The 12,639-nt window shown below is 45.0% G+C and overlaps 1 protein-coding gene across 1 annotated transcript in view; it reads right to left on the reverse strand.

Annotated features, from left to right (window-relative positions):
- SRGN (serglycin) overlaps nt 1-4,475 on the reverse strand; it is a 29,860-nt gene extending 25,385 nt beyond the window's left edge. Inside the window, exon 1 of the mRNA XM_058543301.1 lies at nt 4,411-4,475. The gene's annotated coding sequence lies outside the window, so the exon portion shown is untranslated. The remainder of the gene's footprint in view (nt 1-4,410) is intronic.
- Between the last annotated feature and the right edge of the window lie 8,164 nt (nt 4,476-12,639).

Consider the following 12,639-nt stretch of genomic DNA (forward strand, 5'->3'; position numbering starts at 1 on the left):
TCATTGGCAACTGAGGGAAAACCCACCTTTCTTTCAGAATGAACTCCCTAACCCTGTTGACCAGCCAGGAAATCCCAGACTTGCTTCCCATCCACGGGAGAGCTAGTTCAGGCCTGTGTCCAGCATGGCTGTGTTATTGCATAGGCTGGCCTCTCCCTGGACCTTTCTTTCTCCTCCCCTCCCTGGACCTTTCTTTCTCCTCCCCACTTCTCACTCCCAACAGAGGGCGAGAAAGGAGCCCTAGAAAGAGAACCATGGCTTGGATTTCCTCATTAACTGACTTTCCACTGTTTCCTTAGAAATAAACGGACACACTCACTCTATCCCATCTAGACTCTCTCTCCGATAAAACCCCATTCTCTGGTCCCCACCCTACCCCAGCTGTCAGAAACTGATGTAGAAGAAAACCCAAAGGTACACAGCCCAGATGGAAACTCCAGATCTCAGGCAGCCTAGGGCAAGTTTATGTGCTTGTGGCTTCTCCCTCTTCCTCTAGACGCTGAGGCACCACAGGACCAGCTGTGCGCCCAGTGGGGTGGGAGGAGGGATGGTTACTGGTCAGATTTGCTCTTCTGGAAGCTTCCACACTGCAGAACTCTTTATCATTTTCCCCTCTAGGGCTGGCTGCAAAGGCTTGGAAAACCTAGGGGGATTTGGCAGAGCACTTATCACATAGGATCACGCTGTATTGTGAAGGACAGTTTACTGGCTCCAATAAAGCCTTGAGGTCTGAAGGCAGGCACAGATCTCACAATGACCGCTTGGTCAGTACCCTGGAATCAGTGAATGAGGAACCTTCTCTGGAAGCTTCATCCCCTTCTAGTTTTTATTAGATAGAGGATCCAGGGCAAGTACATCCAAATCCAGTCATGCCCTGGTGATGCGACGACAGCACGACCCTCTCCACCAGTAGAGGGCCACATACTAAGAACACTAGCTCTTTGGTCTGAATTTCTCTGGCTTTAACATATTTCACCGACATCGGTCTTAGCAACATCTTTTCAAACACCACGTCTGACCAGGCAAGAGAAACAATAGAAAAAACAAACAAATGGGACTACATCAAACTAAAAAGCTTCTGCACAGCAAAGGAAACCATCAACAAAATGAAAAGACAACCTAACAATTGGGAGAAGATATTTGCAAACCATACTTCTGATAAGGGCTTAATCTCCAAAATATATAAAGAACTCATGCATCTCAACAACAAAAAAACTACCAACCCAATTAAAAAATGGGCAAAAGACCTGAACAGACATTTCTCCAAAGAAGATATACAGATGGCCAACAGACACATGAAAAGATGTTCAAAATCACTAACTATCAGGGAAATGCAAATCAAAACTACAATGAGATATCACCTCACGCCCATCAGAATGGCTATAATTAACAAGACAGGAAACAACATGTGTTGGAGAGGATGGGGAGAGAAGGGAACTCTCATACACTGCTGGTGGGAGTGCAAACTGGTGCAGCCACTATGGAAAACAGTATGGAGATTCCTCAAAAAATCAAGGATAGAACTACCATATGATCCAGCTATTCCACTGTTGGGTATTTATCCAAAGAACTTGAAAACACCAATTTGTAAAGGTACATGCACCCCTGTGTTCATTGCAGCGTTATTCACAATAGCCAAGACTTGGAAGCAACCTAAGTGCCCATCAAGGGACGAATGGATAAAGAAGATGTGATATATATACACAATGGAATACTACTCAGCCATAAGAAACGATGAAATCCAGCCATTTGTGACAACATGGACGGACATTGAGGGTATAATGCAAAGTGAAATAAGTCAGAGGGAGAAGGTCAAATACCGTATGATTTCCTTCATTAAGTAGTAGATAATAACAACAATAAACAAACACATAGGGACAGAGATTGGATTGGTGGTTACCAGAGGGGAAGGGGGGAGGGAGGAGGGTGAAAGGGATAATTTGGTACATGTGTGTGGTGATGGGTTGTAATTAGTATTTTGGTGGTGAACATGATGTAATCTATGCAGAAATAGAAGTACAATGATGTACACCTGAAATTTTTACAATGTTATAAACCAATGTTACTGCAATAAACAAAAAATTAAAAAAAAAAGAATATTAAAAAAAAAACATATTTCAGAAAATGAAATCTCCCGCTAGACTCAGCTCAAAGGAAGAGGATCCCCAATGGTACTCAGTAGGTGCTGAATAAGTGCATGTCTTTTTTCTTGGCAAACCCTAGGAGGCTGGGGGCATCTGCATAGATTCCGCAGACCATAGCCAGAAAGAGCCTTACAGAGGAGGAGCCCAGAAACACTAGCACCTGATTCTCAAACTTAGCTGAACACTGGGGATCTGGAGCTTTAAGAAACCCTAACGCCAGGGGAATGGGTGGAGGGACAGATGTGTGATGAAACAGGCAGAGACAATAGCTATGGCAGAATCTAGGTGGTGAGTATGTGGCTGTTCACTGCAGATTTCTTTCAATTTTGCTATATATTTGAACACTTTCATAATGCAATGTTGGAAAGAAAATCCTGATGCCTGGTGCCACCCTAGAGATGGATTTAATTGGTGCAGCCTGTGCATTGAGAGTTGTTAAGAGCTCCAAGGTGATTCTACTGTCCAGCTAAGGTTGAATCCTGTTGCTCTGGTCTGGACCAAGTGTGGTCCAGACCAGCGAAATCGTCATCACTTGGGAACTTGTTGGAAATGCGAATTCTGGGGCCCCAACAAGATCTGAAGAATCAGAAACTCTGGGGGTGGGCCGACAGCTGGTATTTAACAAACAAGCACCTTCCAGTGATTTTGGTGCACACTGGCTAAAGTTAGTGGTTCCCAAACTTGGCTGCACATTGGAATCACCTGAGGAATTTTGGGGGGAAAAAATAAACAAGATTCCAGAACCAGCCTCAGACCTCCTGAATTAGGCCCTAGAAGTCTGTATTCTTTTTTATAAGCTCCTCAGTGATTCTGATACTAACCAAGGTTTGGGCTCAGGCCCCTCCTCATGCCAGTCAGGAGCTGAGCCCCTTGGAGGGCTGTGCCTTGGCCAACACTGCACAGCATCCCAGAGGAGGAGCCGGATTAGGACCAGGTTTCTTGGCTCCTTGCTCCACAGCTCTCCTCACTTGCCGCCTCCCATGTATTACTCATTGTTTATGTCGATCAAGTGGTCTTGTGGGAGCCCAGGCTTACGAGCTCCCTTACTGTAGCTTCCTAGTTCCCAAACTTTTCTGCACATTGGGATCACCAGTGCTTTAAAAGACCCAGAAAGCTTTCTCTGAAATAAGTGGGGTACAAGAAACATCCTCTGGTATCATTGCATCTCTACTGCAACCCCCTCTCTCTCGAGGCTCGCACCCAGCCTCTGGCAGGAGGGGGAGAAGGGATTTCTGTGTCTGCCTGATAATCGCTAATTTTGCTCAATTCACTTTATGAACCAGCTGCATTTGTGGAATCCTAGCATGAGAAGTAGAGCTAGCTTCCTACTCTGCCACCAGCCTGTCGTGTACTCCTGAATGGTTATTCCCTGGAGTTCGCCAAGGAGCCTGGAGAAGTCATTAAAAGGAGTGACTGGCACGGAACTCCTTCTCTAAGACCTTTCTTGTCTAAAAAAGACTGAGTAAATAGAGTCCTCAAAATAGTGCTGTGAAGTGCATCTGGGAAAGAGGGAAAGAAAATGAAGCAAGAGAAGAGCCAAAAACTCCAGGGAAGGGAGGTTCCTCAGAGTAAGCATTTCACTTTCCTATGAACCCAGCACATGGCAGGAGGCCTCAACATTAAACAAAGGAAAAGTGCCTGCCTGATCCAGAAACAATCTGGGGCATCTGCTACCCTCAGGGCAATCCAATGGAACGTGAGACATTCCCTCCTCCTGAGCATGTCACCAAATTGCAGAGGAAGGAGCTAACAGGGTGGTAGGGATCAAAATGGATCAGGGTCTTCTTCTTATAGAAGAGGAAACTGAGGCTCAGGAAATGAAGCAACTCTCCCGAGGTCATACCACAGGCAAAGAGAGCACCAGAGTTTGAACCCAGCTCTGTCTCCAGAGGCCAGGCCCTTTCAGCTTCTCTGCAGCCAAGCTAAGACTCAGAGCCAAGCTTCCAGATTCCAAATCTGGTGCTCTTTCCCAGTAGCCACTGTCGGATAATGCAGGAAGGTCTCAGAGCTCCTGGTGAAAGTCACTGCCACGCTCTCCTCTCAGCTTCCTCAGCTTTGGGTGCATCTTCCTTTCTCACTTGCTCCCAGACCTTCGGTCTGGGTATTTCTGGGCCAATGTGACTAAGGTCTAAAACACAAGGATCTGCCTGGTGATTTTTTTTAAAGGAATGGACCTTATTGTGTCCCAAACCAAACCACCCCCCAGAAGAATCACTAGTCTACATGCCCGGAACAGGCAGGAAAGTTTGGACTTCTAGCCACTCACCTCTCTCTGGCTCCTGTCCCTGTCCCTGTCCCTGCTCGAGCTGCACTGCCAAGGACCAGAGCTGAGCAAGAGGTTGGGTTTCTTCACCCCTGGCAAAGTCAGAAAGGGAAAGCTTGAGTCTTTTACATACAATAGGACCATCTTCAGGTCAGCTGACAGTCTGGTCCAACAGAAGACTCAGAGATTGCTTCTCAAGGTCTGCCCAACCCAGAAAGTGCAGATCCTGGAAGATCATCCTGGAGCGGCAGGGCAGTCAGGCGATGGATCCAAAGTCCTCAGTCCTTAATGGGCTAGGATTAACTTCTTGCATTTGTGACTTGGTAAAAAGGGCACAGGAATTAAATGGAGGAGAAGGTTTCATTTATCAATCCGTTAATCTATTTATTCATTCCTTATCCCTTCATTCCTTCATTCACTCATTCAATAAATAGTTTGGGGCATCTGCTATGAGCCTGGCACTGTTATTTACTAGGAAAATGGTAACGTGATACCACAAGGAATTCAGTTATAATTTTCTCAAAGGAGTCCATGCCCCTCAAAGTGCTCTTAACTCCTAAAGCTGTTATAGAAACTCCTTAAGGTGATGAACCCTCCTCTCAGAAAAATGACTATAACCATAAAATTATTCATGTAATTTTAGGGATTTTAATGAACCCCCAGAGTTAGACCTCCCAGTCTGATGACTTCTACCTGGGATCTCCCACCGGTTCTCCTGGACACAGTCTTTCCCTCTGGTAGGCTTCAGATTCCCCATCTGTAACATGAATTCTCTCAACTCCCTGAGGCGCTCTCAAATCTCAAGAGATGAGTGATTTCAGAAAGCTCCCAGTTCGTAGAGAGCTGGCCATCTGAAATGAGATTAGGAAGAGAGCATGTATGACCTTGGAAGTACAGGAGGGTGAATAGAAAGTGGAGGGTACAAAGCAGTGTCCTTAAGAGACAGAGGGAAAGAATGCTTGGTCCCAGCCCAAGGTACAAACAGTCCCCCTCCAGGGCAAAAGTTGTCTGGATAGCGCAGTAATAAGCCCCTCTTGAAAGCTTAGAGGCTATGGTGACGCGCAGAAGCCACCCCTTCTATCAGAGGAATTCCCAGGAGGATGAGGTCATAGAAACCCTCATGCATTCAATAATTAGTGAGGAAGGCTCTGGGGACACCAGGTGAACAAGCCAGAGGAGGCCCCTGACCTCCAGGGCTTCCTTTCTGGAGGAGCAGACAGACCACTCACATGTAAAACAAGGAAGATCATTTTAGGTAGTCACAAAGCAAGAACTGAATAAAACCAGTAATGGACTATCAAGGGGTGGGATCAGTCCACAGAAAATGTGATATTTGAGATTAGACCTGAATGACAAGAATAAGCCAGCCGGGGGAGGCTGGGGGAAGGGCTTTCTTGGCAGAGGGAACCACAAGGGAAAAGGTCCTGAGGTGGGAAAGAGCTTGGTAAGGCACTGAGAGGGGGAGCAGGAGGCACTGGGGTCACACCATGTGGAGCCTTATAGGCTGAGAGCTAGCAGCCATGGAAGGTTCTGTAGAGAATGGATGTCTTTAAGATCCTAGTGGATCCTCCTCCCTTACCTCTTTGACCTCCTTGCAGCACCCCCACCCCCACCCCCCAGCCCTCCTTGCTTTTCTACAAACAGGACCACTCCAGGGCACTTTTACCTTGAGTCGTTCAGACTGGCTATTCCTTCTGCCTAGAATGCTTTCCCCCCAGATATCCACATGGCTCACTCTCACCTGTGTCAATCTTTTTTTTTTGTTTGTTTTTTGGTTGAGGAAGAGTCACCTTGGGCTAACATCTGTTGCCAATCTTCCTCTTTTTCTGTGAGGAAGATTCACCGTGCGCTAACACCTGTGCCAATCTTCCTCCTTTCTGCATATGGGTCGCCGACCACAGCATGGCTGACGAGTGATGTAGGTCCAGGCCCTGGATCCAAACCCGTGAACTCAGGCAGCCTAAGTGGAGCGTGCCGAACTTAACCACCATGCCACGGGGCCAGCCCCTCACCTGTATCAATCTTTTCTCAGAGGATACCCTCTCGATGAGGCCTTCTCCATCTCCAAATTTAAAATTTGCAACTCCTTAACCCAGCACTGCCTAACTCTCTCCTCTGCTTTATTTATATCCAGAGTTTTTACCATCTTCTAACACATCAAATAACTTGCATATTCTTTTATTATCTGTCTCTCTGCTGGAATGTCAGCTCCATGAAGGCAAGGATCTTTGTGTGTCTGTTCACTGCTGATGCCCAGAACCTGGAACAGTGCCCGACACCAGCAGGTGTTCAGTAAATATTTCTAGAATGAATGAAGCACTTAAGAGACAGTTGCAGTGGTTCAGACACAAGATGATGGTGGCTGGTGAAAGGATGGTGGCAGAGGACATGGAGGCAAAGGGTGGCGAGAATTCTGGCATGTTAGGATGAGCAAGGCTAGAGCCAGCTGGTCCCCACCCAGGGCTCTTTTGCTATCCGCCACATACTAGGCCTGTGGAGCCACAAACACAGGAATCCCAGTCTCAAACCTGCACTTCTCCGCTCTCTTTCTTGCCTTTCTATTTAGCGTCAACATCTGAACTTGATCAGAGGCCAAAAAAACCCCTCATTTTTTTCAATTCTTTTTTTTTAATTGAAGTATAATTGACATAGAACATTATATGTTTCAGGTGTACAGTATAATGATTCGATATTTATATACATTGCAAAATGATCACCACAATAAGTCTAGTTAACATCTGTCACCATATATAGCTACACATTTTTTTTCTTGTGATGAGAACTTTTAAGATCTACTCTCTTAGCAAATTCCAAATATGCAATACAGTATTATTAACTATAGTCAATATGCTGTACACTTCATCCCCAGTACTTATTTATTTATTTATTTATTTATTTTTTCCTGTGAGGAAGACTAGCCCTGAGCTAACATCCCATGCCAATCCTCCTCTTTACTGAGGAAGACTGGCCCTGGGCTAACATCTGTGCCCATCTTCCTCTACTTTATATGGGACGCTGCCACAGCATGGCTTGACAAGTGGTGCGTCAGTGAGTGCCCGGGATCCGAACCCGCAAACCCCGGGCCGCCGAAGCGGAGTGCATGCACTTAACCACTGTACCACCAGGCCGGCCCCAGGACTTATTTATTTTATAACTGCAAGTTTGTACCTTTTGACCCCTTCACTCATTTCTCCCACCTGCCTCCTCTCCACTCCCTGCCTCTGGCAACCACAAATCTGTTCTTATTTTTTTTTTTAAGGAAGATTAGCTCTGAGCTAACATCTGTTGCCAATCCTCCTCTTCTTTGCTGAGGAAGATTGGCCCTGGGCTAACATCTGTGCCCATCTTCCTCTACTTTATATGGGATGCAGCCACAGCATGGCTTGAGAAGCGGTGTGTAGGTCCACACCTGGAATCTGAACCTGTGAACCCTGGTCTGCTGAAGCACAGCTCATGAACTTAACTGCTACGCCACTGGGCTGGCCCCCCAATCTGTTCTTTATAAGTTCATCAGGGATGGGGTTTAGATTCCACATATAAGTGAGATTGTATGGTATTTGTCTGTCTCTGTCTGACTTATTTCACTTAGCATAATGCTCTCAAGGTCTATCCATGTTGTCACAATTGCAAATTTCCTTCTTTTTTGTGGCTGAATAATATTCCCGTGTGTGTGTGTGTGTGTGTGTGTATACGTATATATGTATATATATACATACCACAATTTCTTTATCCAGTCATCCATCAATGGACACTTAGGTTGTTACTATATCTTGGCTATTGTAAATAATGCTGCAATGAACATGGGGATGCAGATATCTTTTCAAGTTAGTTTTTATTTTCTTCAGTTAAATATCCAGAAGTGGAATTCTGGATCATATGGTAATTCTATTTTTAATTTTTTGAGGATCCTCCATACTGTTCTCCATGGTGGCTGCACCAATTTACATTCCCACCAATAGTGCACAAGAGTTCTCTTTTCTCCACATCCTCACCAACACTTGTTATTTCTTGTCTTTTGATAATAGCCATTCTAACAGGTGTGAAGTGATATCTTATTGTGGTTTTGATTTGCATTTCCCTGATGGTTAGTGATGTTGAGCACCTTTCATGTACCTGTTGGCCATCTGTACGTCTTCTTTGGAAAAATGTCTATTCAGATCTTCTGCCCATTTTTTAATCGGATTGTTTGGTTTTTGCTATTGAGTCATATGAGTTCTTTATATATTTTGGATATTAACCTCTTGTCAGATATATGATTTGCAAATACTTTCTCCCATTCAGTACATTGTCTTTTCATTTTGTTGATGGTTTCCCTTGCTATTCATAAGCTTTTTAGTTTGATGTGGTCCCACTTGTTTATTTTTGCTTTTGTTGCTTTTGCTTTTGGTGTCAGACTTTTAAAATCATCTCCAAGACAAGAAGCTTACTGCCTATGTTTTGTTTTAGGAGTTTGATAGTTTCAGGTCTTACATTCAAGTCTTTATCTATTTTGAGTTAATTTTTGTGTATAGTGTAAGATAGTGGTCAAGTTTCATTCTTTTGCACGTGGCTGTCAGTTTTCCCAACATCATTTATTGAAGAGACTGTCCTTTCCTCATTGTATATTCTTGGCTCCTTTGTCATAAATTAATTGACCATTTATGCATGGAAAACCCCTCACTTCTGAAACTATTCCAAGACTCCCAAATTCCCTACAAAATATAAATAAGTAGCACCCTAAATTAATGCAGAACTTAATATATTGTTTTCTCTCTATCATTTTTTTGAGATGTAATTCACATACCGTAATATTCACCCTTTTAAATTCAGTGGTTTTAGTATATTTACCACTATCTAATTCCAGAACATTTGCATCACTCCAAAAAGAAACCCTGTACTAAGCAATCACTCCCCATTCCTCCCTCCACCCATCCCCTGTCAACCATTGATCTACTTTCTGCCTTTGTGGATTGTATACTCTGGATATTTCTTATAATGCAATCATACAATATGTGGCCTTCTGTGACGGACTTCTTTACTTAGTATAATGTTTTTGAGGTTTACTCATGTTGTATAACATGTTGACATATTTCTTTCCTTTTGTGGCTGAATGATATTCCACTGTACGGATGTACCTCATTTTGTTTATCCATTCATCAGTTGATGGGCATTTGGGTTATTTCCACTTTTTGGTTATTACAGTAATGCTGCTATGAACATTCATGTACAAGTTTTTGTGTGGACATATACTGTATTTTCATTTCTCTTGGTTGTATACCCAGGAGTAGAATTGCAGGATTTTGTGGAAACTCTATGTTGAACTTTTTGAGGAACTGCCGGACTGTTTTCTAAAGTTTCACCTCCATTCTCATTCTCACTTTGCTGATGAGGAAACAAGTGGGAGGAAGTGAGGTGATTTGCTCATATTCACCAGTGGGATAGATGGGGTCGCTCATGGAAAGGAATCCTCTTTCCCTCCAGTGCATTTCATCCACTCTTCAAAACTTCTGAGTGACTTCTATGTGCCAGGCACTAGTCTAGGTGCTGGAATTACCTCTGAGAGCAAGACAGACATAAATTCTGCCCTCTAGGAGACATAGTGTGGTGGGGAAAACAGACAGTAAGCAAATAATTACAATTTTGACAAGTGTAGTGGCGAAGTTGACAAGAGGGTATAGCTTTACTTATCCTGTCCTTTGTGTAGTGAGTAAGAGCTTGGAGCCAGCTTGCCCAGGTTCAAATCCCTGCTCCTCATGTACTAGCTGGGGGCCTGGGCAAGCTCTCTAACCCCTCAATGTCTCTGTTTCCCGTGTGGAAATGAGCAGAGTAATAGTACCTACTTTGAGGGGTGTAAGGTGGATTTAATGAATCAAAACCTGTAAAGCACTGAAAAGCTGGCACTGGTGAACCCCAAATAAATACTAGCTGTTGAGGTTGCTGTGATACTGTCTACACCTCACCCATCATTTGGGGGTGTGAATCCTGGTCCCTCCAACTTGCACTGTTTCCCACTGCATTTCCCCACCACTGCCCCATACACACAGCTCTGCCAGAATTAACCAGAATTCCCACAGTGCTCTGTTCCAGCATCCTGCAGTTCAGCTCATCAGGTTTGACATTCCAATTAGAATCCCTGAATGCCAGGCTCCTCATTGTACAGAGAAAGAAATACTTTTTATCTCTTCATCTTTTCTTCTTAACCAAATTGCGAGCTCCTTGAAGCCAGACTTTCTCACTCCTGTACTGCTGAAAAATTTCGTCGAGAAAAACAAGTGGAGGCAAAGTGACAGAGTGGGCAGTAGGGCCACAGGAGCACAGGCTCTGGAGCCAGACAGACCTGGATCGTGAGCCCCCCTCTGCCACCTAGAGCCGCCTCACCTGGACAGGTTGCTGAGAACTTCTGAGCCTCCTTTCTCATCTGTGAAATGCAAGGAGTGCCAGCTGCCTCTCAGAGCTGTGGCAGGGGATCTGCAGAGAGCTGCAGAAGGGCTTGCTCGAGCACAGAAGACGCTAGAGAGCTGGTGGTTGTCCCTGGTGTGTCATGGCAGTGCTGCAGAGGAGCCCAAGCCCAGCCTGGGCAGCACGCCTGGCAGAGGCAGCCAAGTACAGGAAGTACACAGGGTCAAAAGGAAAACAAGCTCTCGGAGGCCTCCTCTGATCACTCTCTCTACACTGGGTCGAATGGAACAGAATTTGCTCTTTGGGCTTTTTTCGTCTCCTAACCCCATGGATGCTTCTTTTGCTATTTTTCTTAAATGCCAACAGCAACAGAAAGTATTCATTAAACTGTATCCAGTGAATTATTAAGAAATGCATGTGAGCAGGGATTGTGTAACTCCCAAACTGCCACGCCTCGTCTTCAGCATCCTGGTCCAAGAAATACTGTAACTCCTCAGCTACCCTCTATTCCTAAGAAATTTCCTGAGCTGTCTTTAACACATTACTCAAGAGTTATGACAGAGGATATAAAAAAATTGCTCCCACTCATGATGTTCTGCAGAGTGACCACACATTTGATATATATATAAAAGCTATGTAGGGAGGGTCATTGTCCCTGCAGGGCTCATGGTCCCTGAGCCTCCTGGGCTGTTGAAAAGAGGTCACAGCAGCTCCTGCTTCATCTACCATTTTGTGTTCAGAGGCACTTATAAACCAGGAGATGTTGGACAGAAGGAGCCCCCAAATATAATTCTAGACCCAGAGAAATCACACTCATTTTGGCAGGGGTGGAGCTGAAATTTACCTTTACTCAGCAAACTCCTGAGATCACGCAAATGAATCGTGCAAACAAGATCAAGAGAGGGGGGATTTCTCAATGATTTAAGAAAACTTAAGAGAACAAACTTTTCTAAGACCCCAATTTAGTCAAGAGATATGCTCATTATAAACCATTCTTATCTAAATTCCCTATTTCAAATATTCTCTAAGGCAGACCCTTCACTAATCAGCCTGTATTTTGTCCCAAATTGGTCAAATTTGACCATGAAATAAAAAATTGTTTGGAGCCAGGAAGAGGGCATTGGCTTCCCTTTGGTGGTGGCAAAAATTGGGCAATGCAGAAGAAAAGGAGAGGGAAGAGAGAAAACAGAGGAGAGGAATGAACTAGTCCACACTGAACTGGTATTAAACAGACACCAACCAGACCCCAGGGAGTGAAAGCAGGAGACAGAACTCTCAAATCCACGCCCTCCTACAGACACTACCAAGCCCTGCCCACACACTCCTACAGACACTACCAAGCCCTGCCCACACACTCCTACAGACACTACCAAGCCCTGCCCATACCAGACACCCCAGGGTTTTGCCACAGACCCTTCGTAATGACAAATTTTCTGAATCAATAACCAGGACCCACAACTGAAGGGAAATAGCATATCTGAAACGAACCCTGACTCAGAAAATCCAAGGCCTCTGGACAGAGCTCTCTCGAACCCCAGCCTTGGATACCTGCTGCCTGAATCACTCTTGAACCCTTTGGGGATTTGGTCAGCCCCAACTCAGGGAGGCTCAGCCCACTAGAAGCACATTCTCTACCCTCTCCTCCTGGCCTGTAGCTGGAGGCAGCTGGGAGATTGTGGGTGATCCTCTACTTATTTCCAGTAGGTTCCTTGTGTCACCAGCAGCCCCTCCACTATTGCGAGAGGTATCTGGGGAGAGCTGTCTGTCCTGGGCTGCTCAGCGCATACTGAGGAGATGCCATTTCCAGGCAGCCCAGGCAGGAAAGCCTTTGGCCCACTTTCCTTCCAGATTTCA

The sequence above is a fragment of the Diceros bicornis genome, chromosome 6, assembly GCF_020826845.1.
Source record: "Diceros bicornis minor isolate mBicDic1 chromosome 6, mDicBic1.mat.cur, whole genome shotgun sequence".
NCBI classification, from domain to species: Eukaryota; Metazoa; Chordata; class Mammalia; order Perissodactyla; family Rhinocerotidae; genus Diceros; species Diceros bicornis.